Genomic DNA, 21,666 nt, shown 5'->3' on the forward strand with positions numbered 1-21,666 from the left:
GCTCCAGGATAAGCGGCTCTCTTGGCTTGCCTGAGAGGGACTGAGGGGCTTCCCAGGACGTGAGACATTCTGTCCTAAAGTCAGGAAAGTCCCAGCCACGCAGGACCAGTCAGGAGGTCAGCCTACCCTATAGATGTGACTGCCGCATGAGATTTAGCCAAAATAGAGGTCAACTAAACACAGAATCAACCTTATGAGCAGATTAAATCCCTCTGGCCTTCAGCCTCAAGGATTCACGCTTATTCACAAAACTCTCAGGAGTGGAGCACAGCATCAACAGTGGAAGAATCCCACAGCAACAAAGACTGCTTTTTCTCTAAAAAAATTACATGTTGAGAAATGGAGCGTTTCCTGCCTTATCAGTAAACAAGGATGTCACAATCATCAGGGAGCCCAGCCCTCCAACGTGAGCCCTGAGGGCACTCGGGAAGGAAAAGAATACCAGCCATCAGGCTGCACCCACTCCTGACAGTGAGCCCCAAGGCAGCTCGGGATGTGAAAACACAGGATGCTGGGCCAGGAGGGCTGAGATGCATGTGAAAGGGATGATTCTTCCAGCGAGCCTAGACGCTTGCATCTTCCCATGTATAGAAAAGCTCTGAATTCCTTAACTTGGGATATCTTTGTTGTTGTTCCATCGCTCAGTCATGTTCGACTCTTGGTGACCCCTTGGACTGCAGCACACCAGGATTCCCTGTCTTTCACTCTCTCCTGGAGTTTGCTTAAACTCATGTCCAATGAGTCAGTGATGCCATCCAACCATCTCCTCCTCTGTCTTTCCCCCATCTCCTCTTGCCTTCAATCTTTCCCAGCATCAGGGTCTTTTCCAATGAGTTAGCTCTTTGTATTGCATATCAGGTTTATTTTCATTAAAAGTAATCTTCTGATGTTCTGATTCCCTGCCCTTTGTTGTAAAACCTCTATATAACCTGGCTTCTCCCCTCGCTTCCTCAGAGCAGTTCTCACCAAGTTCACTTGAGATGCTGTCTCTCAGGCTTAAAGTCCTGAAAGTTCCCACCAAATAAAAAATAACTCAACTTTTAGGCTGTGACTACTTTTCTGAAAACTGATCAGTGAAATATTCAGAGAAGAATACAGTGACCCTAATTTTTTGATAGCAAAAATAGCTTGTATATAGACACAGGTGTATAAATATACATATATAATATGTATTGGTTAAATATGTGTTTGCTACATTGGCACAACTGTTGCGTAAGAAAATCACTTGGACTAACATAATTGTCTAGTAATTTGGATTTTTACATTATGTTAGTGTAGCAAAACTTCAACTTGCAGGTTAGCCAGGTGAAAGAGACATGGGGAGCAGAATTTGCTTTGCGAGTAATTCCTGGGTCTAAAGCCTGGATGCTGCTTTAGATGGGTGTGAAGTCCACCCACTTTGCAAACACAGAAAAGGCAATGTGAGGACTATCCAGAGGCGGCCTGCGCTGGCCGTCTATGTCAGCCCGTGTCTCCTCATCACACCACCACGGGCACATCTCAGCGTCCAGCATGGAACCGGCTGTGATTCACACGCATGGAGCCCATCTCCTGGAGGAGAAAGTGGGCTATGTGAAGAAACGACCAAAGACACGGAGGGAATAACAGTCGTCTGAGCCAGAGACCCCAAGAATGGCATGGTCCTTCTGCCCATGGAGACTCACGAAGAGGGGGTTCAGGCCCCCCTCCAGTATTTTCCACGTCTCCAGCCAGGGAAATTTGTGCAGAAATACAACACTGCCAGCTCCACCCCTCGGCCCCTACCCCAACCCTCCTGGGCCAGACCCTGATGAACTGTACCAGCTCCCCCTCCTCCTGTAATAAACTTGTTCACCTCACAGTTCACAGTGAAAGGCTCAAACCCTCCGATGAGATGTGAAAGAGGAACAGTGTCAGGTAAGCATTAAAAAAGAAAAAAAAAGCAGTGTTGGTAGGTAACCAAAGAGCCCTAAGCATGTGGCCTGGCAGTGGGCCCATGCCCTGGTCAGCGTGGGAAGGACGTGCAGTGTAATGACCCAGGGTATCATCCTGAGAACCAGACCCAAGGGGTTCTCACCCACCTCAGAGCACACTCAACAATCAACCTAGATGCCAAGGGACTCGATCACATGATCACATCGTACACCCTTTAACCTGTGACACAAGAATTGCAGAGAGACCCAGAGGGAGGGAAGGAAGCAGGGAATGGGGGAGAGGGAGAGAAAAGAAATCAGAGAAACCAAAACACTCTCAAACAGCACTGCCAGAAAGGTCATCAAGGGAAGCACCTTTGAAACAGCAACTTTCTCAGGGTACAAAATTATTTATAAACCTTACACTTACTTAAATGAAAAAGGAATGGTAATTTGGGAATATGTCACAGAAGACAAGCTCTCCAGATTTCAATGAGGTTTCCTCTCAATATTTTATTTGAAAGTGGTTTATTCTTGCTTTATACATGATTTTATACCTTGTTTATCTGGATTATAAACCAATGCCACAGTGCAGCAGCAGAACAAACAAAAATAGCTGTAAACGATAAAAATCTTAAAACCGTCAGGATTTAAGAGACTAGTGTGGTGTGACAATCTTCAAGCATCAGAAAATAAAATAGCACCACTCTGAGATCAGCTTGCCTGGGTTTTGGAACTCTCTGTGCTCACAGGCCAAGTTATCTAATCTCTCTGACGTTTCTTTTCCTTATATATATTCAACGAAGAAAATCTCCACTACCTCACAGGTCAGACCAAGGCTCACATAAAACAAGCCAGGAGAGACGCTAAGCACAGTGCCTGACACAGGCTGCGGATGCACGGATTTTCGTTATTTCTATCAAGAAAAGACCAAGTGATGTTAGTTTGCTCTGATTCGTAAGTCAGAAGAGCACGCATAACTTTCAAGCAAAATTTAGAAGATTTCCACCCAAAATGGTAACTTTTTCAAGTGTGACTGCTTCAAGGGGTGGTGAAACTGGTTAATTCACTAAGCTGGTCTAAACCTCAAGAATGATAAATAACTGGATTCACTACCGCATCTTTTGTCACAGTGAAAAGCACTGTAATGGTCCGAATAATCCATGTGCAGGATTGAAAAAAATATCCAGATCATGAAATGAGCCCTGACTTCACTGAGGGCAGCTGACCTGTGTGTTTCAAAGGCCCAGACTTTTGTCAGAGTTGAAATCAGCATCCCTGATTTCAGGATGTTCATGGTGTCAGTTTTTTGGGTTTTTTTTTTTTTTAACACAGAGATAAATGACTTGACACAATTTCAGTATTTCTGATGTGCAAGTGGGTAGATGGTGTGGGAGGATGTGATGACTAAGTGGTGAACAACTTTTGAAGGGTTCCTGGGAGTCGCAGAAGTTAAGCTCTGCAGTGAGCCTGTGAGCAGATAAGATGGAGTCAGTTCAGTTCATTTCAGTTGCTCAGTCGTGTCCGACTGTTTGCGACCCCATGAACCGCAGCACGCCAGGCCTCCCTGTCCATCACCAACTCCCGGAGTTCACCCAAACTCATGTCCATCAAGTCAGTGATGCCATCCAGCCATCTCACCCTCTGTCGTCCCCTTCTCCTCCTGCCCCCAATCCCTCCCAGCATCAGAGTCTTTTCCAAAGAGTCAACTCTTCACATGAAGTGACCAAAGTATTGGAGTTTCAGCTTCAGTATCAGTCCTTCCAGTGAACACCCAGGACTGATCTCCTTTAGAATGAACTGGCTGGATCTCCTTGCAGCCCAAGGGACTCTCAAGAGTCTTCTCCAACGTCAGAGGCAGCAGCAAACTCGAAGGTAGAGAGCCTCGCCTACCAAACTCCGGAGAAAGCAATGACAGTGTGTGCTCTACGCACTCCTCACGCGCCTGAGGACACAGCACAGAAAGGAGGATTCCAGCAGGCCGGGCTCGAGAAGGAGACATGATTCTAACAGCACACAGCTAAGGTGCCATGGAAAACAGTCTCCCCTGACCTGGAGCTTTAAAATATCACAATGCCAGATTCACGAAGTCAAACAACGGGTCATTTGAATGACATTTTAAAATCCAAACTTTTAAAAAAATAAAATAAAAAAAAATAAAATAAAATCCAAACTTTTTATCACCTTAAGTAGATACAAAAAGGAGAAAGAGGTGGCAGAGACTGAGAGGGTTAGCTAGCATCACCAACTCAATGGACATGAATCTTAGCAAACTCTGGGAGGCAGAGAAGGACAGGGAAGTCTGGAGCACTGCAGTTCACAGAATCACAAAGAGTTGGACACAAGACTAAACAACAACAACAAGAAGATATAAATTAGTTACAAACTTTCCAAGTAAACTTAATAATTTTTTTTATTGATGTCGAGTTGGTTTACACTGTTGTGTTAGTTCCAGGCGTACGGGAAAGTGACTCAGTTATACATATATATATTCTTTCAAGTTCTATTCTCTTATAGATTATTACAAAATGCTGAGTATTGGTTCCCTGTGCTATACAATAGGTCCTTGTTAATTATCTATTTTATATATAGTAGTGTATACATTTTAATAGCAAAAATTACTTTCAATTGGCCTAGTTTGAGTTATGAGAATTTTTTTTTAATTAAAAGTGCACTAGAGAATTTTAACCAGCTCGGGATTAGCAATTGCTTTCAATGTAAAAGTGAACAAGAACAAATTGTTACGATCGCATTAAACCATTTTTACTGCACTGGTTTCATTTTGGTTCCAACTAAACACCACTTTCAATATAAAGAACTTACCCACAGTTAGTAAAAATCAAATGCAAAGCACTCATCATCTGAAACAATACTTCAAGCTTCTTGAAAGCTTCGTAACTTCAATACAAAATCAGAGAATCCAAGCATAGCTCTTACAACACTGACTTAAATGTACGTAAAGACTGTGATTATGTGGAAAATGGATCGTAATTATCCCATACAACTTCATGTATAGTGATGTGAAGGAATTACGACCTTATATCGTAACTGTTTTAAGTGTACAACTCAATGGCAGGAATCTCATTCACAATGTTATACAACCAGCACCATTCTCTAGTTTCAAAGCTTCTTAATCGCCCCGGACAGAAACTCTGTAACCATTAAGCAGCGTACCCCCATTCTCTGCTCCTGGAGCCCTGGGTAACCTCCATTTGCCTTTCTGTCTCTAAAAGTTGGCCTCTGCTAGACAGTTCGTGTAAGTGGAACTACACAGTCTTTAATCCTTTTTCATCTGACATGTCTTCAAGATTTAACCATGCTGCAGCATGTGTCAGACTTTCCTTTCTTCTTAAGACTGAATGATATTGCATACTACGGACGGACCACATTTTGTGCATCCATTCATCTGTCAGTGGACATCTGGAATGTTCCCACCCTTTGGCTGTTGTGAATAACGCCGCAATCAACTTTATCGTACAAGTATTAGTTTGTGTCCCTGATTACAGTTCCTCTGGACATACATGCCTAAGAGTGGACCTGCTGGGTCCTTGGTGATTCTATGTCTAGGTTCTTAAGGAACCACGGGCTGTTTCCCCTGACGGCTGCACCAGTTTACATTCCCTTCAGCAGCGCAGGAAGTTCCAAATTTCTCAGCACTCTCACCAACAATAACTTTACATTTTTTAAATTATTGCTATTGTATTGGGCATGAGATGGTATCTCATTCTGGTTTTGATTTCATTTCCCTAATGGTTAATGAGGCAGAGCGTCCTTTCATATGCTTATTGGCCACCTGCATGTGTTCTCTGGAGAAATGTCATTCGAATCCTTTGACCATGTTTAATTGTCTTTTTTCCCATGAGTTGTAGGAGTTCTTTACATATTCTGGTTATTAAACCCCTATCAAATATGATTTCCAAATATTCTCTCTCACTCCATACACTTTTTTTTCACTTTCTTGATAGTGTCCCTTGACACCCCAAAGTTTTTAATTCTTATGAAGTCCAATTTATCTGCTTTTTTATTATGTTGTGCTTTTTTATTATGTTGTGTTTTTATAATCAACAGATTATATCCAGAATCTGTTTCCCATACAGACTCTTTCTGAAGGAAGCTTTACCTTTTTCATTCTTTGTTCTATTTCTTATTGTGCATTTCACACTTAGAACATATCTATTCTGCCCACCATAGCTAACACTGGTAGGACACATTTACAGAGCATGTTTGGAAATGAAAAAATATTTCTACTGTAAATTATCAGAGAAATGTACACTTGACAATACTGATGTTTTAGATACAGATAGAAAAAGGACGACGCAATCTCACAAAAGGCACGATGCTGATAGTCTAAACAACGATCGGAGACTCTATATGCGTTAAGTCTTCTGAGTAGAAAATGTGAAGAATAAAGGAGATCTTGGAGAGACAGAACCCAAGGGTCAGCTCCTCCACAGCCTGCTGGGTGGACCTCTCGCTGCTCCAAGTGCAAAGCTCTGTCTAGCTCTCCCGCAAATGGCCCAGAGCAACAAAGTTTAATGATAAAATAAAATGTAAGTATCGAAAGAACTGAAGTTACTCTTCCTCTGCACTGTGCATGAGGTCGCCTAACCACTGTCTTTTGACTGATTACAGGGAGGGTCAGTGTCAACTCAGCCATCTGACATGTCGTCCGTGTACACTCTGGCCCTAGCATTCACCTGGGAGTAAGGATGGGGGAAAATATCAATTCTTTCAGGACTGCTTGAGACAATTTGGACAAAAGCAAACTACCATCAACAAGTCCCTTCCAAAAATGCAGGCTGTATTATCTATATCACATTTATTAATTATAGGACACCATTGGTTATGTGTCTGAATTAAATACCTTTCTACATTTTTATTACAAAATTTAAATTTACTGCTATAAAACCATTAATAAACAAAACATTACACCTATAAGGAAGAACTGTTAATAATTCCCGTGAGTGCAGAGGGGATAAAGAAGCACTAGCTCCCAAAGCTGTGTGTACAGCCTACAGGGGTTACAACTGTCTTACAAATGTCTATCAGATATTATGTCTCATATAAAACCTAAATTTAACAAAAATGTCCTTATACACTTAGACTATAAGCAGACATCACCAAAAGATGGTGCCTAATACTCAAGAGGAAAGTGAAGTGAAAGTGTTGGTAGCTCAGTCCTGTCCCACTCTTTGCGACCCCCTGGACTGTAGACCACCAGGCTCCTCTGTCCATGGGATTCTCCAGGCAAGAATACTGGAATGGGTTGTCATTTCTTTCTCCAGGGGCTCTTTCCAACCCAGGGATCAAACCTGGGTCTCCCACATTGTAGGCAGATACACAAGGGGCAGTGATATAAAAGAAGATTAAAGAAAAAATGGGGGTATCAAGACGCTGAGATCACAGAGGCTGCGGGAGGTGAATGCCATTCCTCTCGAAGCAGGAAGCCACAGAAGCTATGCTGCTTTAGAATCAAAGGAAATGGAATTCTAGTTTGAGTTTAAAGCACATAAGCTCAGATAGGAGACCATGACGGCAAATGGCAAATAACAACTACACAGAAAGCTCTTGAGGACAGAGAAGAGTGGGCTGGCTCTCTCTCCGGAGAAATTCCTTCACGCTGCAATTTTAACAAACTTCTATCACTTTAGAGAACCATCAGGAAATGCACTGTTTTGAAGAAAATTGAACTCCGTGCTCAATCTCAGCAGCTTCCAAGAAGCTGTGAGATAAGGGTTCATCACAACCACCATAACTTGGGATTTCAAATTAAGGACAAAAAAAGATGGACTTCCAATGCCGTGGGTCCCAGGACCTCGGTACGTCGCGGTCGGAGAACCTCTGTCCTGATGCTACAGCCCTGGGGGATGACGTGGCCATGGGAAGGCTGTCCTTGCACGTGTCAGACACACTCGAGCCAAACAGGCTGCTGGTGTGCAGCAACTGTAGTCACAGATGTGGGAACGAGGGCTCCTTCAAGCACCTAAACTCCAACTGGAGAAAGTACTGGAGGTTCACAGGACTCTAGCTCCAGGACACCCCGACTAACGAGCTTCGGTAACATCACCTCGTTCTTTAGCGCCACACGCCCAGGAATCGGCAGGATCCTAGCTCTGCCTGAAGACACAAGGCTTCCTCCCACCTGAGATCCAAGGTGTCATGATAAAACATTGCCATCACCTTGGGTATTTTTCCATCCGTCGGAAGAGACTATTTCACAATTTCTGTGAAGAGCGTACCATACTGATGTCTGAGAACAAAGTCACTCTGTAGAAAAACCCAGCTTTTTATCTTGCTCTGATGTGAACACTGCACAGGGAAGTCCATGTCTGTGCTTTATGCATTTGTGAGATGTAGGCTTGCTCTTCTAGGGTTTCCTTGGTGGCTGAGACAGTAAAGAATCTGCCTGCAATGCAGGAGACCCACGTTTGATCCCTGGGTCGGGAAGATCCCCCGGGCATGGAAACCCACTCCAGCATTCTTGCCTGGAGAATCCCATGGACAGAGGAGCCTGGTGGGCTACAGTTTATAGGGTTGGAAAAGAGTCAGACATGACTGAGTGACTAAGCACACAGCCTTACTCTTCTACCTCCAAACAAAGCACAGGGAGAAATGAATACTAAGGAGCATAAATAATAACGATTAGGAAGGCACCCTCCATTAACTTCACGGCCCTGAAATCCAGCTCTGAAGGGCCTCTGCACACGGAGGGCCCGGGAGCTCAAAGAGGAGCAGACGCTTCAGCAACATGGGACCAGGTCTCCTCTGTGCAGAAGCGTATCAGAGTTCAGTGTAAGATTAAAGCTGTGGGGTCCCCCGGGGCAGGGCAGGAGAGAACCCACAAGATCAGGGACTGAGGCCAGTCAGCCCTGCAACTGAAGGGCTAAGTGCAAACGGTTCACCTCAACATCTTCAGGAGGTGGGATTTCCTTAATGAAGATATTATACAATCTTCGGGCTTCTCTGATAGCTCAGTTGGTAAAGAATCCGCCTGAAATGCAAGAGACCCTGGTTCAATTCCTGGGTTGGGAAGGTCCGCTGGAGAAGGGATAGGCTACCGGCTACCCATTCCGGTATTCTTGGGCTTCCCTTGTAGCTCAGCTTGTAAAGAATCCGCCTGCAATGTGGAAGACCTGGGTTTGACACCTGGGTTGGGAAGATCCCCTGGAGAAGGGAAAGGCTACCCACTCCAGTGGGATTTTCTTAATGAAGATACTATACAATCTTCACTGACAGCCTAACTTTTATCTTCATAGTTACAGAGTCACAGACTGCATTCTGTATATTAAAAAAGGGAAAAAACGAAGACAGGATTCGAACTCCCCTTGGAAGAAAGAAAGGGTGGAATAACTAAGAAAAGAAACCAAAAAGCAAACATTTTTAAAACCCTGCCTTAATTTCTCCAAAGGAAATAGGGATGGGCAGTTTGGAGGAGCTGGACAGTAGGGACAGTACAGATCCATTTTTATTTCTAAAAATTCCTTTTTTCCCATGATAGATATTTTATAGAAGTCATGTCTAAAAACTGAATCCTTAAAAATTGAATTGAAATGTGCAGACATGAAGCTTCTGTTATTTAAGGAAATCCTATCTGTGAAACAATTATTTTCTTCCTAGAAAAAAAGAAAAGAAACAAAAAGTCTCTGAGGGGTTCTCAAAGTGAAGAGTACATCAGCTGATGCCCTGAGTTCCGGTTGCAGGAGGTGAGGGGAGGGGCTGAGGCACCCTGAGAACCCTGCTGGGTCAGCTCTGACACTCTGGATGCGTGTGCTTGGCTTGCGGCATGGTTGTGTTCAGGGCCTTCCCAGGGGGCTCAGCGGTAAAGAATCTGTCTTCAATGTAGGAGACATGGTTCAATCCCTGAGTAGGGACAATCCCCTGGAAAAGCAAACGGCAACCCACTCGAGTATTCTTGCCTGGAAAATCCCATGGACAGAGGAGCCTGGGGGGCTACAGTCCACGGGGTCACAAAAAAGTAGGACACGACTTAGCAACTAAACAACAACAATGGTTGCGTTGGCAGCTCCCCCGGCGAAGCTCATCTGTGTTGGTGGAGTGTCAAAGCTGTTATCTCCTGTTATCTCTTGGTCTTCCTGAAGGAGGAGGTGGCACAGTCGGTGGAATGAGCTTGGGTTTTCCAGGAACATGACTTACAGCTGAACTGAATCCTGCCACTCAAGTTGGTAGCGCCATGGCCATAAAAATCACTGGTTCCTTTCAGTTAAAACAAAGATAATACATTCGACTGTCTCAAGATCATACTAAATAATGAATATATGAAGATCATTCATTCTGCCTTGTTCCAGAGAGTATGTACTGCAAGCATACATCAAGCACAATGAAAAAAACAATATAAAATCAAACAAAATTAAAAAGAAAACAAAAAAGAATAAGGAAATAAAATAGCAGAAACATGGATAAGACAAAACACATACGACAGAAAGTGACAGATACTGCTGGGCTTTCAGAGCAGACTTTCTGTAGACGCAGCCTCACTCTAACGTCCCCCGTACGGAGCCCCATTCACACGGACGGGTGCAGTCCAGGTCTCCGGCCCGTCCTAACTCTAGCCTCTACCTTCCAGGTGGCAAGCACTGACCTATGAGACTTCCTGAAGAGCCGCTGGACTTCCTGAAAAGCAGTTCCTCCAGGTTGTCAGTTAGACAAGCACTCATTTGAGACAGAGGGTGACCGGGTATTTTCACTACAATGGAGCAGCCACATCCCCCTCCAGGCAGAGACCACGCCCTCACAGCTGCTGGGCTGTGGACTCCCCTGGTTGCGGGCTGGAGCTGTCCTCAGAGAAAGCTTTGGATTTCACTCTGGCAGAGACAAACGGGCAAGTCAGACCCCAAAGGGAATGAGCGCTGTGGGCGCGTGCCCAGCACAGGGAATGGGTTTTTAAAAAGCAGCAGCACAGGTGGTCTCTGCAGAGAGATCTCACTTGTGATCACTTGTAAGGCTCCACGGTTATTGCTTATCCCGTTACCAGGCTGAATGGAGGTGCCAATTTAGTCTTGGCATAAGCACCCCATCACAGATGGGATTTGGCTTCGGGGCACAGTCAAAGAGGGTCTCTGTGTGTGTGTACATACATGTGTGCATGTGCATATGTGTTCGGTGTCGCTGGGAGGCAGGGGGAGTTTAACCACATACAACTTCTTTCTGAGTGTACAGTCGCAGTCGGCCCATTAAATCAGTGAGTGAGGAAGGAGACTTGCAAAACCTCTTAGGTCTGCATTTGTAGACAATTAACTTAGGAAGCCTCTGTGCGTGACAAGCAACAAACCAGACTTGGAATCGTGCTGTACAATAGAACAAGTGGATACGCTAGTTAGAGTGTAGTTATATCCATTTTACTGTACTTTAAAAGGGATTTGTGACAAGTCTAAACATTTTCCTAGCTACGCATTTAGTAAAACTTTTTCAGAAATTTGGAACTGCTTCTTAGAACAGTTTAAATTATATTCAAATAAATGAATAGGTCTATTTAAATAAAAAATGTTAAAGACTATTGTCTTTGCTGAAATACATAATTTGAGGAATTCAATAAAGAAGATGGCTTTAATAACCACCTGAGGAGTAATCATGAACAAAAAACCAAGAGAAAGGAATATTATTTTTTAATTTAATAAAAACCAAAGATTCTACTTTCTTAACAGAAAAATATTAAATGCCACATAAACACAGTAATCTGCCTGGAGGCAGTGTTTCAAACAGTAACATTCAAAATAACTGCAAATATCTCAAGCTAAGGGTTATCATTATTGTAAGCATCTCAGCATAATTCGAGCCATTCCCATGACCTCTAGAAGTCCCTCAGTGTTTATTCTTTACTTTTTCTACAAATTTCAGATGCATAATTCTCTCTATATTCTATCTATAGGTAGACACTTACGTTCATGTGGTAAATTCAAAATCTCTCATTCACCTGGGATAACACGTGGTGCACGTTACCAAAAGAACCTCATATTCTACCCTCGGGTGCACGTTACCAAAAGAACCTCATATTCTACCCTCGGGTTACGGTGAATCGTGGGAAATGAATCTCATACGCTTACCCCATGCACTTTATCATATCAGCAAATGAACAAATCAGTTCACTGGTTTGATTCTGACACAGAACACACACACACACACAAACCCCGCACACACATCCCTCGAAACAAAGTTCTAACGATTCTTCTGAGGAGTAAAATTGAGGGTGAAAATATGGAAACATAACTTGATATCGTCTTTCCACTGATATAGGATTGTGAGGACTAAAATCAATTGTCAAGAAGGAGCACTGTGATCTAATTGCAATTTACAGCTTTTTGGAGAATCTTCACAGGAAGAGCGCAGGCAAAGGCAGCCCCGACAGGAAACCTCACATTCCAGACGTTCCCGGGTGAAGGCTCAAGAGAATCCAGGAACAGCGGCCATCTGTCCAGTCATTCCCACAGAGAACGCAATCGCGCTCACCATTCCAGCAGAGGAATCGCTACACAAGCAGTCATTCTGCAGAAACTAGGCAGGCTGTTTACACACTCACATGGACACAGGCGTGAACAATTAGCTAGAGCTGCAGCAGTGAGCCTCCACGCCATGCGCCCGCTGCTTCAAGCCGGCGTGACTCTGCATGGTACAAACGCCCAATTCCCAAACCAGACACCCTCCACCCCGACCAGGGCAGGCTCTGGGCACAGGGACAAGTCAGAGCCTTTGCTCTTGGCCGAGGGACTGTCACCGGGTCACTGAAAAGTGAAGTGAATTCGTCAGTAGCTCCATCGTGTCCGACTCTGTGACCCCATAGACTGTAGCCCGCCAGGCTCCTCTGTCCATGGGATTCTCCAGGCAAGAATTCTGGAGTGAGTTGCCATTCCCTTCTTCAGGGGATCTTCCTGACCCAAGGATCTGAACTGGGTCACCCACATAGCAGGCAGACTCTTTACCATCTGAGACATCAGGGGAGCCCTAAGTCACTGGATGCCTCAAAACCAATTTATAATCTGCAAAACAACAGCCTGCCTCTCTAGCAAGAGGGCTGTGACCACACCTGAGATGATTAACCTGAAAATCCTCAGTAAAGGAAACAAGAGCTGAGATGTGTTCAGTGCATTGCCCTCACGCCTATTATTTAACTAGGTCAATCTATGACAAGGTACCATTCTTTTCATTCTGTTTTATAGATGCGATCAGTACAGTCCAATTGCTCAGTCGTGTCCGACTCTTTGCAACCCCATGGACTGCAGCACGCCAGGCCTCCCTGTCCATCATCAACTCCCGGAGCTTGCTCAAACTTATGTCCATTAAGTCGGTGATGCCATCCAACCATCTCATCCTCTGTAGTCCCCTTCTTTTCCTGCCTTCAGTCTTTCCCAGCATCAGGGTCTTTTCAAATGAGTCAGTTCTTCACATCAGGTGGCCAAAATATTGGAGCTTCAGCTTCACCATCAGTCCTTCCAATGAATATTCAGGACTGATCTCCTTTAGGATTGACTGGTTGGATCTCCTTGCAGTCCAAGGGACTCTCAAGAGTCTTCTCCAACATCACAGTTCAAAAGCATCAATTCTTCAGTGCTCAGTTTTCTTTATAGTCCAACTCTCACATCCATACATGACCACTGGAAAAACCACTGCCTTGACTAGATGGACCTTTGTTGGCATAGATGAGATAACTGAGGCAAAAAGCAGTCACACCACTAACTGATCACAGACAGTAAGCTGAGGCTCTTCCCCACCTGAACCAGACACAGGAACACAGCCTACACAGACCCATCACCGGCCTCCCCAGGCTGCCGTCCCCCTAGTCCCTGCCCACATCTCCCACCCAGCCTGGCCGGCCTGGGCCGAGAGGTGCATTTACGACCGGATCAACCTACCTGTGACAGGCACTGACTGTACCTAACCACAAAAGGCTGGGTGCAATCTGTTTCGTCCCCAGAACTGAGCTGTATGGTGGACGGTGGTCACACACACACACACACACACACACACACACACACACACAGGTTTTGGAAAATTACTCACATCTGCCCTGAGAAAGTAGATACTACATCCAGCCAATGGGCTTCCCTGGTGGCTCAGACAGTAAAGACTCTGCCTAAAATGAGGGAAACCTGGGCTGGACCCCTGGGTTGGGAGGATCCCTGGGAAGAGGGCACGGCAACCCACTCAGTAATTCTCTTGGGAGCACTGGCTGTGTGTCAGGCAACATCACAGGATCACAAAGATAAGGGCCTCGTTTTTTATGGTGTGTACAAGGCTCTGTCCCAGTGCCATCCAATCAGGAGGAAGAGAAGAGCAAGGACCAGGCCACCTCCCCCACCCAGACCTGAGTGTGTGGTTCCTGGGGTCGGGGTGGGGGCAGGCGGGAGAGCCTCCCAGGTTTGCAGTAAAGCCCTTCCAGAGTTCCCACTGAATTCCCTGGACGTATTTCCAATAAAGGCGGGATGCCAAAGCAGAAGGCAAAATCTGGCTTGAGTTTCCCTCCAGCCAAAAAATATTTTCTAAAAATGTGCCTCGTCTACCTCTTGGAAGTAAGAAAATGCTTTTTAGCAATTATTCTCCGTATTCCGATTTTCCCATCAGTTTTTATTCCAGATCCCATCTCCCCTCATCTCCATTCACTACTTGCTGTGAGTACATGCTGTCAATAACATCTCTTCTGAAAATGAGTCAGGATCTCTTCTTATGCTTTGAGAAAAGGTCCGACTCAAAATGGGTATCTAATCAGATTCTAAGATTATGCCTTTTGTGAAGTGCCTCAGAGTAAAGCCTCCTGCTTTCTGCCAAAAAAAAGCAAGAAAGAAGGAAGGAAGGCAACAATTTTAACCTCTTCCATTTGGAAGTGATTCTAATATGCAGCACATCTACCCTTTCCTTATATTTCCACTTTACAATTCAGATTACTTTAAACACAGTAGTAGTCAAAAGTAAATGCAAAGAAATTTTAATAAGGAAGGAAGCAGAGAGAGAGAGGGCTCAGATATTTTTATATCAAAGAAAATCCATCATTAAAAGAAAAACAACGTAATTTTCGTATGCCTGCAGCATTGTGCTCATTCTGAAAGGACGCGTTGTAATCCTCTCCCTCCGCTCAGGCCAGCTCACCTGCACTGTTGTTTGGAAAAGAACACTCACACCGCAGAGGCTGTGCTGTCGACGGAACTACACAGATCCAGGCAAGGAAAATGAAATGTTTACAAAGCGTATACTATGAAATCTGAAAGCTCGATCATTTAAATGTACACTAGTCAACGTGGTGAAAGTTAAGTTCATCATCCCAAGGTTAAGACCCCCACACTGGATAAGAAGCTATGTACTTGGCTGCCCACCTAGCACTCTAAAAGAGAGCCTGTGAACAACACCGGCAGATGAGCGCCTGAGGGGGAGCCAGGCCCTGAGAGCCTGTAGCACAGAGCTGCCACTCAGACACCGCGCAACAATGAGAGCCATTAAGGTTTATGCTCCCTGTCCCCCGCATTTTATAAAATGCCCTGGGGACACATCACACTTGCACTGAATTTTACAGGTTACAGAGCGCGTTCACATTCACTGTCTCATCCTTATCCTGACCATAAAGGGAGAGAGGGGGGGACGGGCAGAGAGTGAGACGGCCACCGTGTTACAAAGCGCTCAGTGACGCAGTGGCGTGTCCAGGCGCCGTGACCAACAGGTCGGAGGCGCCAGCATTCACACTGCCCCGCATCCAAACCCTGCTCGTCAGATCCAAGGCGTAACATTCTCTCCATTACCCTCTGATACCTATATTTTATCACCTTGCTGCTATTATGACTTTTCCTTCATTACTTTAATTTGTACAGCTGAAAATTCAGAAGCTAATCTGATTTTGATAGGAAGTCGTATCTATGATAATTCTCAACTGCAATTGATAAAGGATAAAAATTGAAGGCAGACATAAAAAAATAACCTATGTAACATCAAATGCAGCAAAGGCCTTTAAATTGCACGCATGTCACTCTTTTCCATTAGGATGTAAGAAATGCAGACAATGTGGAATTTTTAGATGTCGAAAATGCTTTTAAACTGCTAAAAGGTTTTCAAATTGTAACAGTTCTGATGGCTTTTAACAATTATCTTTTAAATCTTTCAAAAGTCGCATGCCTTTCTGTTTCTGTATTATTTTAGATGTAATATTAAGATTTTACACCACTTTCCAGTCTCTGACCACAATACATCATTTACTCAGTAACCACATATTAAACAAGTACAACTATACTATTCTTGATCTGTAAAGGTTTCAAAGTAAAAATTTCACATTGTTCTATCAACAGATTGTATTGTGAAATTTACACAAGCCTACTCACGTGACTCCAAAACAGCAAGAGAAGCAGTTAAGTTACTTTAGCACAAAGAAAAGCTAAAGAACATGAAAACCTAAGGAGCATTTCCATGTAAGAACCTACAAGTCACTAGGAACTATCAGTCACTGCTGGGGTGCTTGTCCGCTTCCTCTCCCCCCAACCTTCCTGTTACAAGCACTGAAAACATGCCAGACGCTCATCTGCAGATCAGATGTATAAAATAAAGTTTTGGTAAACCATGCGATGTTGTTGATGTAACAAATTTAGATCAAACCTGGATTGTGTAAATAATAGTCTACACATTTTGAACAAAACGTACTTACTAGAAATAGTTTATAAGTTTGGCAGAGAGTAATATAATTCACCTGGTAAGTACAACTTTACTGATCCTTGCTTTGCCCAGCACCTTATCGGGAAAGACAGAAAATGCACACGCGGAGTCACTATCACTTACCCTGGTCACCACCCCAGGAACCACTCTCCCTGTGGTCAGGAGTGAAGTCACCACTGCAGGGGGTGTGCTCCATCCACATGCAGGCCCACAGTTCCCATAATCAAGGCTAGTGACCTCCCACAGATGTGTGTCCACCTCTCCTGAGAGGCGACAGAAGCCGCAAGCTGCCTAGGGCGGGAAGGGAGGACAGGCAAGCCTTTGAGGCTGATGCCCACGGATCTGCAGAGGAAAAAAGGGGGGCGGAGGGAACAACCTTAAAAGTTGCAACAAGGACTCCCTAGGGGTCCAGTAGCTAAGATTCCGTGATCCCAATGCAGCGGGTCCCGGTCCGATCCCTGGTCCAGGCACTAAATCCCGAATGCCGCAGCTAGAAGGCCCTGCAGGATGCAACGAAGACAGAAGATTCCACGTGCTGCAACTAAGACCCAGCACAGCCAGAGAAGTATTTTCTAAAAAATATATCTACCAACAGAATGTTTGCACTTCTCTATAGAAAACGGCTTCAAGAAAGAGAAATAAGAATGCACGGCTGTCTGAGGTTATTCATTAGAACAGTCTATAGATCCATAAACCTTAAAAATTCTTTAAGGCATTTCTATTTTACAAAAGAATAATAATTGATGCTTGTAAGGATAAAAGGGAGAATAATTAGATTCACAATACACATCTAATAGGATACAAATGGCATCACACATTTTTGGAAGATTTCTATGTAAAATAACTTATTAAAAGCAGATGCTTTACACAGACAGGGTGAACAGACTTGTGGACACAGCTGGGGAGGGGAGGATGGGACGAACTGAGAGAAGAGCATGGAAACACATACATTACCAGGAGTAAAACAGACAGCCCGCGGGAACTGGCTGTATGATCAAGTCTAAATGTTAGTCGCTCAGTCGTGTCCGACTCTTCGATCCCATGAACTGGTTTCTCCGTACGTGCACTTTTCCAGGCAAGAATACTGCCCTTCCCTTCTCCGGGGTAGCCTCCTGACCCAGGAGTCGAACCCAGGTCTCCTGCATTGCAGGCAGACTCTGAGCCACTAGGGAAGCCCACTGTATGAGGCAGGAAGCTAAAACCTGGTGCTCTAGGACAACCTAGAGGGGCGCAGTGGGGCAAGGCGGGGGGAAGAGGTGGGAGGGAGGTTCAAGAGGGCGGGAACATATGTTCACCTATGGCTGATCCGTGTTGATGTATGGCAGAAACCAACACCATATTGTAAAGGAATTATCCCCCAACTAAAAATAAATAATTTTTAAAAAACAACATATATTTTAAAAAGTAGATGCTTTAAAAATTACACTTCAGTAATCTGGGAAAGCTTTCCCTCCAGACAGTCTGGACCACAGGGGCAAAGGCGGTCCAGCCCAGGGCGACGCGGCAGGAGGCCACCTCGCAGGCGCCTCTGGACCGCAGCGGCCTGGACCGAGGCTCGAGGCGTCCACAGCCCTGGGCCCAGGCCTGCACCCCGGGGCTCTCGTTGCTTACAGTCTGTCCTCTCCGCACGGTTTTTAAGAACCACAGGAGCAAACTTCCAGTTACAAAGTCAGTCACTGGGATGAAAGGTACAGCATAGGAAATACAGTCACTAACACTGTAGTAACTTTGTGTGACAGGTGGTAACTGGACTTACTGAGCTGATCATTTCATAATGCATAAAAATACTGAATCACTGTTATACACCTGAAACTCAAGTAACACTGTAAGTCAATTATCCTTCAATAAAAAGGAACCATGGGAAATCATGAATATAAATAAATTTACAAACTGAAAACCTTTCCAGGTCTGCAAGGTGCTGCCATTCAGGTTACTGTCCCGGTCACTGGGTGTCTCCGCCAGCCCCCACGGCAGCACCAGCGGCGTGTGCCTCGGGGACGTCAAGCCCATGTGAAGGGCGTACCCGCGCCGGAATCTGGTTTCTTCCATCATCCATCAGAGAGGTGCTTGCCTGTGATCAATCGGTCCGCCTTGCGGGAAGGGCAGCATGTCCCTTGGACCCTGACGAGGCACCAGATCCCACACGCACGCCTGGGAGAGAAGTACCCCTTCCCAGGCCTCTGCTCCTCCAACAGAACACCTCCCGTCCACCCAGCCCTCCCCTCGCTCCTCTTCAGAGCATCCACACCCACCGATCAGCCAGCCTCCTCCTCCTCCCTGTCTCTTCCCCAAGGGGACGAGTGCCCAGCCTAGCTCCATCCCTGGGCACACGGGTCCAGCTGGCTGGCTGAGGTCTGTCTGGACTGCTGGACACAGGCCTCAGAGCTGTGGACACTCCCAGCTTTGTTCACCTCTGTACCAACGCCACGAAGACCTCAAAAAAACACTCACTGGATCAAAGTGCATACGCATGAAATTTGAAATAATCAAACAGGGACTTCCCTGATGATCCAGTGGTTAAGAACCCACCCTCCAATGCGTGGGTTCAATTGCTGGTTTAGGAAGATCCCACAAACCTCAGAGCTACTAAGCCCTGGCACCACAAGTGCGGAGCTCCTGAGCCCGAGAGCCCGAACTCTGCAGCAGGAGAAGCCACCGCAGAGAGAAGCCCACGTGCAGCAAGGGAGAGACCCAGCACAGCCAAAAAAATAACTGATCAATTTTTAAAAATTAAATAAACATAATCCACCACAGAGATACCCAGGGGGCGTGCTCTGCTACACAAAGAGGTGTGTGCATGCTAAGTCCCTACGGTCGTGTTCAACTCTGTGACGGGAGCACGCCAGGCTCCTCTGTCCATGGCAGTCTCCAGGCAAGAATACCGGAGTGGGTGGCCATGCCCTCCTCCAGGGGATCTTCCTGACCCAGGGGTCGAACTCGGGTCTCCTGCATTGCAGGCGGCTTCTTTACCCTCTGAGCCATTGTGGAAGCCGACACAAGGAGGCGTGTGCAGTCCCAGCGCCCGCGGTCTGATGTCAGGAGGGGAGAGACCTGGTGCACAGCAGGAAGGCAATCGCGGGTCCTCTCTGGCCTCGCGGAAGACGCCGGCCAGCCAAACCGCGGGCGCAGTCCCCGTCGGTAACCTCGACGTCCTTGGCTGTCCCCCTCTCGCAGGGCTTTCAGTTCTTGGGTGGGGGACCCCGCGGCCCGGGTGGCTCCCCCGCACGCAGCCGGTCAGCTCAGGTAGTGACCGCCTTTCACACCCGCTCCCTCTTCCGCGGCATACTTTCACTTCCGGAAGAAAGGGAACCCTCTCTCACGTTCTTAGGTTGGCATAGAAGACTTTCTGTCACAAGTTTAAATAGATGTACGTTTCCACATGTTTTTTACAGCAAATACGTCTTACGCGTATTTCCGTCAAAACCTTAGCACCGAGGCATCGTTCATTCAGACTATGGAGTCTGTCCTGTGAGGTGCCTGACTGGAAAGCCAGTCTTCCACAGCCTTGAACGACTAAGTCAGGCCCGGTTCCTGTTTGAAGAGGTTACTTTAAAAGGCAGACATATCCAAAGCTGCGCCTCACTTCCGGGAGAGAATCTGAAGACGGAGGAAGGACAGGGGCAGGGGCAGCCGCGAGCTTGAGAAGCAGAGGCTCGGCGTCCGCAGCAGCTCCGCGGGCCTCGCCCCCGACCCTCCGTCAGAGCAGGGTCTCCTCAGCGGGGTCGGAGTCGGCCCTCCCTCGCCCCAGACCCTCCGTGGGAGCAGGGTCTCCTCAGTGGGGTCTCAGTCTGCGCCTCCGCGGGCCTCGCCCCTCCCCACCGGACCCTCCATCGTCGGAGCAGGGTCTCCTCAGGGGGTCGGAGTTGGCGCCCGCGGGCCTCGCCCCGGACCCTCCGTGGGAGCAGGGTCTCCTCAGGGGGTCAGAGTCGGCCCTCCCTCGCCCCGGACCCTCCGTGGGAGCAGGGTCTCCTCAGTGCGGTCTCAGTCTGCGCCTCCGTGGGCCTCGCCCCTCCCCACCGGACCCTCCATGGGAGCAGGGTCTCCTCAGGGGGTCCGAGTCGGCACCGTGTCTACACTCCGGGCCAGCAAGGCGCTGAGACTGCGGAGGAGCCGGGGTGAGCCCTTCTGCTGCCGTGGGGAGTAGCACAGTCCTGAAAGGGACGCAGACTCATTTCTTCCAGAGTCTGTGTGAACAGTGAGAACACAGAAGTTGATTTCTTTAAATCCATTTCTTAACATCTTTGCCAAGCCCCCTTCTTGAAAAGGGGCTTACTGGTGGTAAAGAACCCGCCTGCCACCACAAGAGACCTAAGAGACGTGGACTCCATCCCTGGGTCAGGAAGATCTCCTGGAGGAAGGCATGGCTACCCACTCCAGTGTTCTTGGAAAATCCCATGGACAGAGCAGCCTGGTGGGCTATAGTCCACAGGGCTGCAAAGGGTTGGACAGGACCGAACCGACTGAGCAGGCAAGTATGCACGCCTCTTGAAAGTGGGAACACCAGTTTGAAGACACTGGATAAGGAATTTCCGCCATTTCAAGGCTTTTAGGGCTTCGCTGATAGCTCAGTTGGTAAAGAATCTGCCTGCAAGGCAAGAGACCCCAGTTAGATTCCTGGGTCCGGAAGATCCTCTGGAGAAGGAATAGGTTACCCACTTCAGTATTCTTGGGCTTCCTTTGTGAGTCAGCTGGTAAAGAATCAGCCTGCAATGAAGGAGACCTGGGTTCCATCCCTGGGTTGGGAAGATCCCCTGGAGAAGGGAAAGGCTGCCCACTCCAGTATTCTGGCCTGGAGAATTCCATGGACTGTATAGTCCATGGGGTCGCAGAGAGTCAGACACGACTGAGCGGCTTTCACTTTCACCATTTCAGGAGAGCCCTGGGGTCCACCCGTCATCTCCGCTGAGTGGGGGCATCTCCCTCCCTTCACCCTGGGCACCACATGGAGGAAGACAGGCCCAGCAATTTCCCTCGGGCTTCTTTAATGTAGCCATTCCATTATTCACGCATTACTATTACACATGCATTGTAATAATGACACATGATCATATCTAATGTATATGTCACTATGCATTACGTACTCAGCATACATTCAGTATGCAAACCGTGCTAAAATGTTCCTAATATATCTAAA

General features: G+C 46.5%; 1 protein-coding gene across 4 annotated transcripts in view; it reads right to left on the reverse strand.

Moving 5' to 3' along the window:
- Positions 1-21,666, reverse strand: part of PDE10A (phosphodiesterase 10A) — a 574,597-nt gene that overhangs the window by 223,025 nt on the left and 329,906 nt on the right. The window lies entirely within an intron of this gene.

Source organism: Bos taurus, chromosome 9 (genome assembly GCF_002263795.3).
Source record: "Bos taurus isolate L1 Dominette 01449 registration number 42190680 breed Hereford chromosome 9, ARS-UCD2.0, whole genome shotgun sequence".
Lineage (NCBI taxonomy): Eukaryota > Metazoa > Chordata > Mammalia > Artiodactyla > Bovidae > Bos > Bos taurus.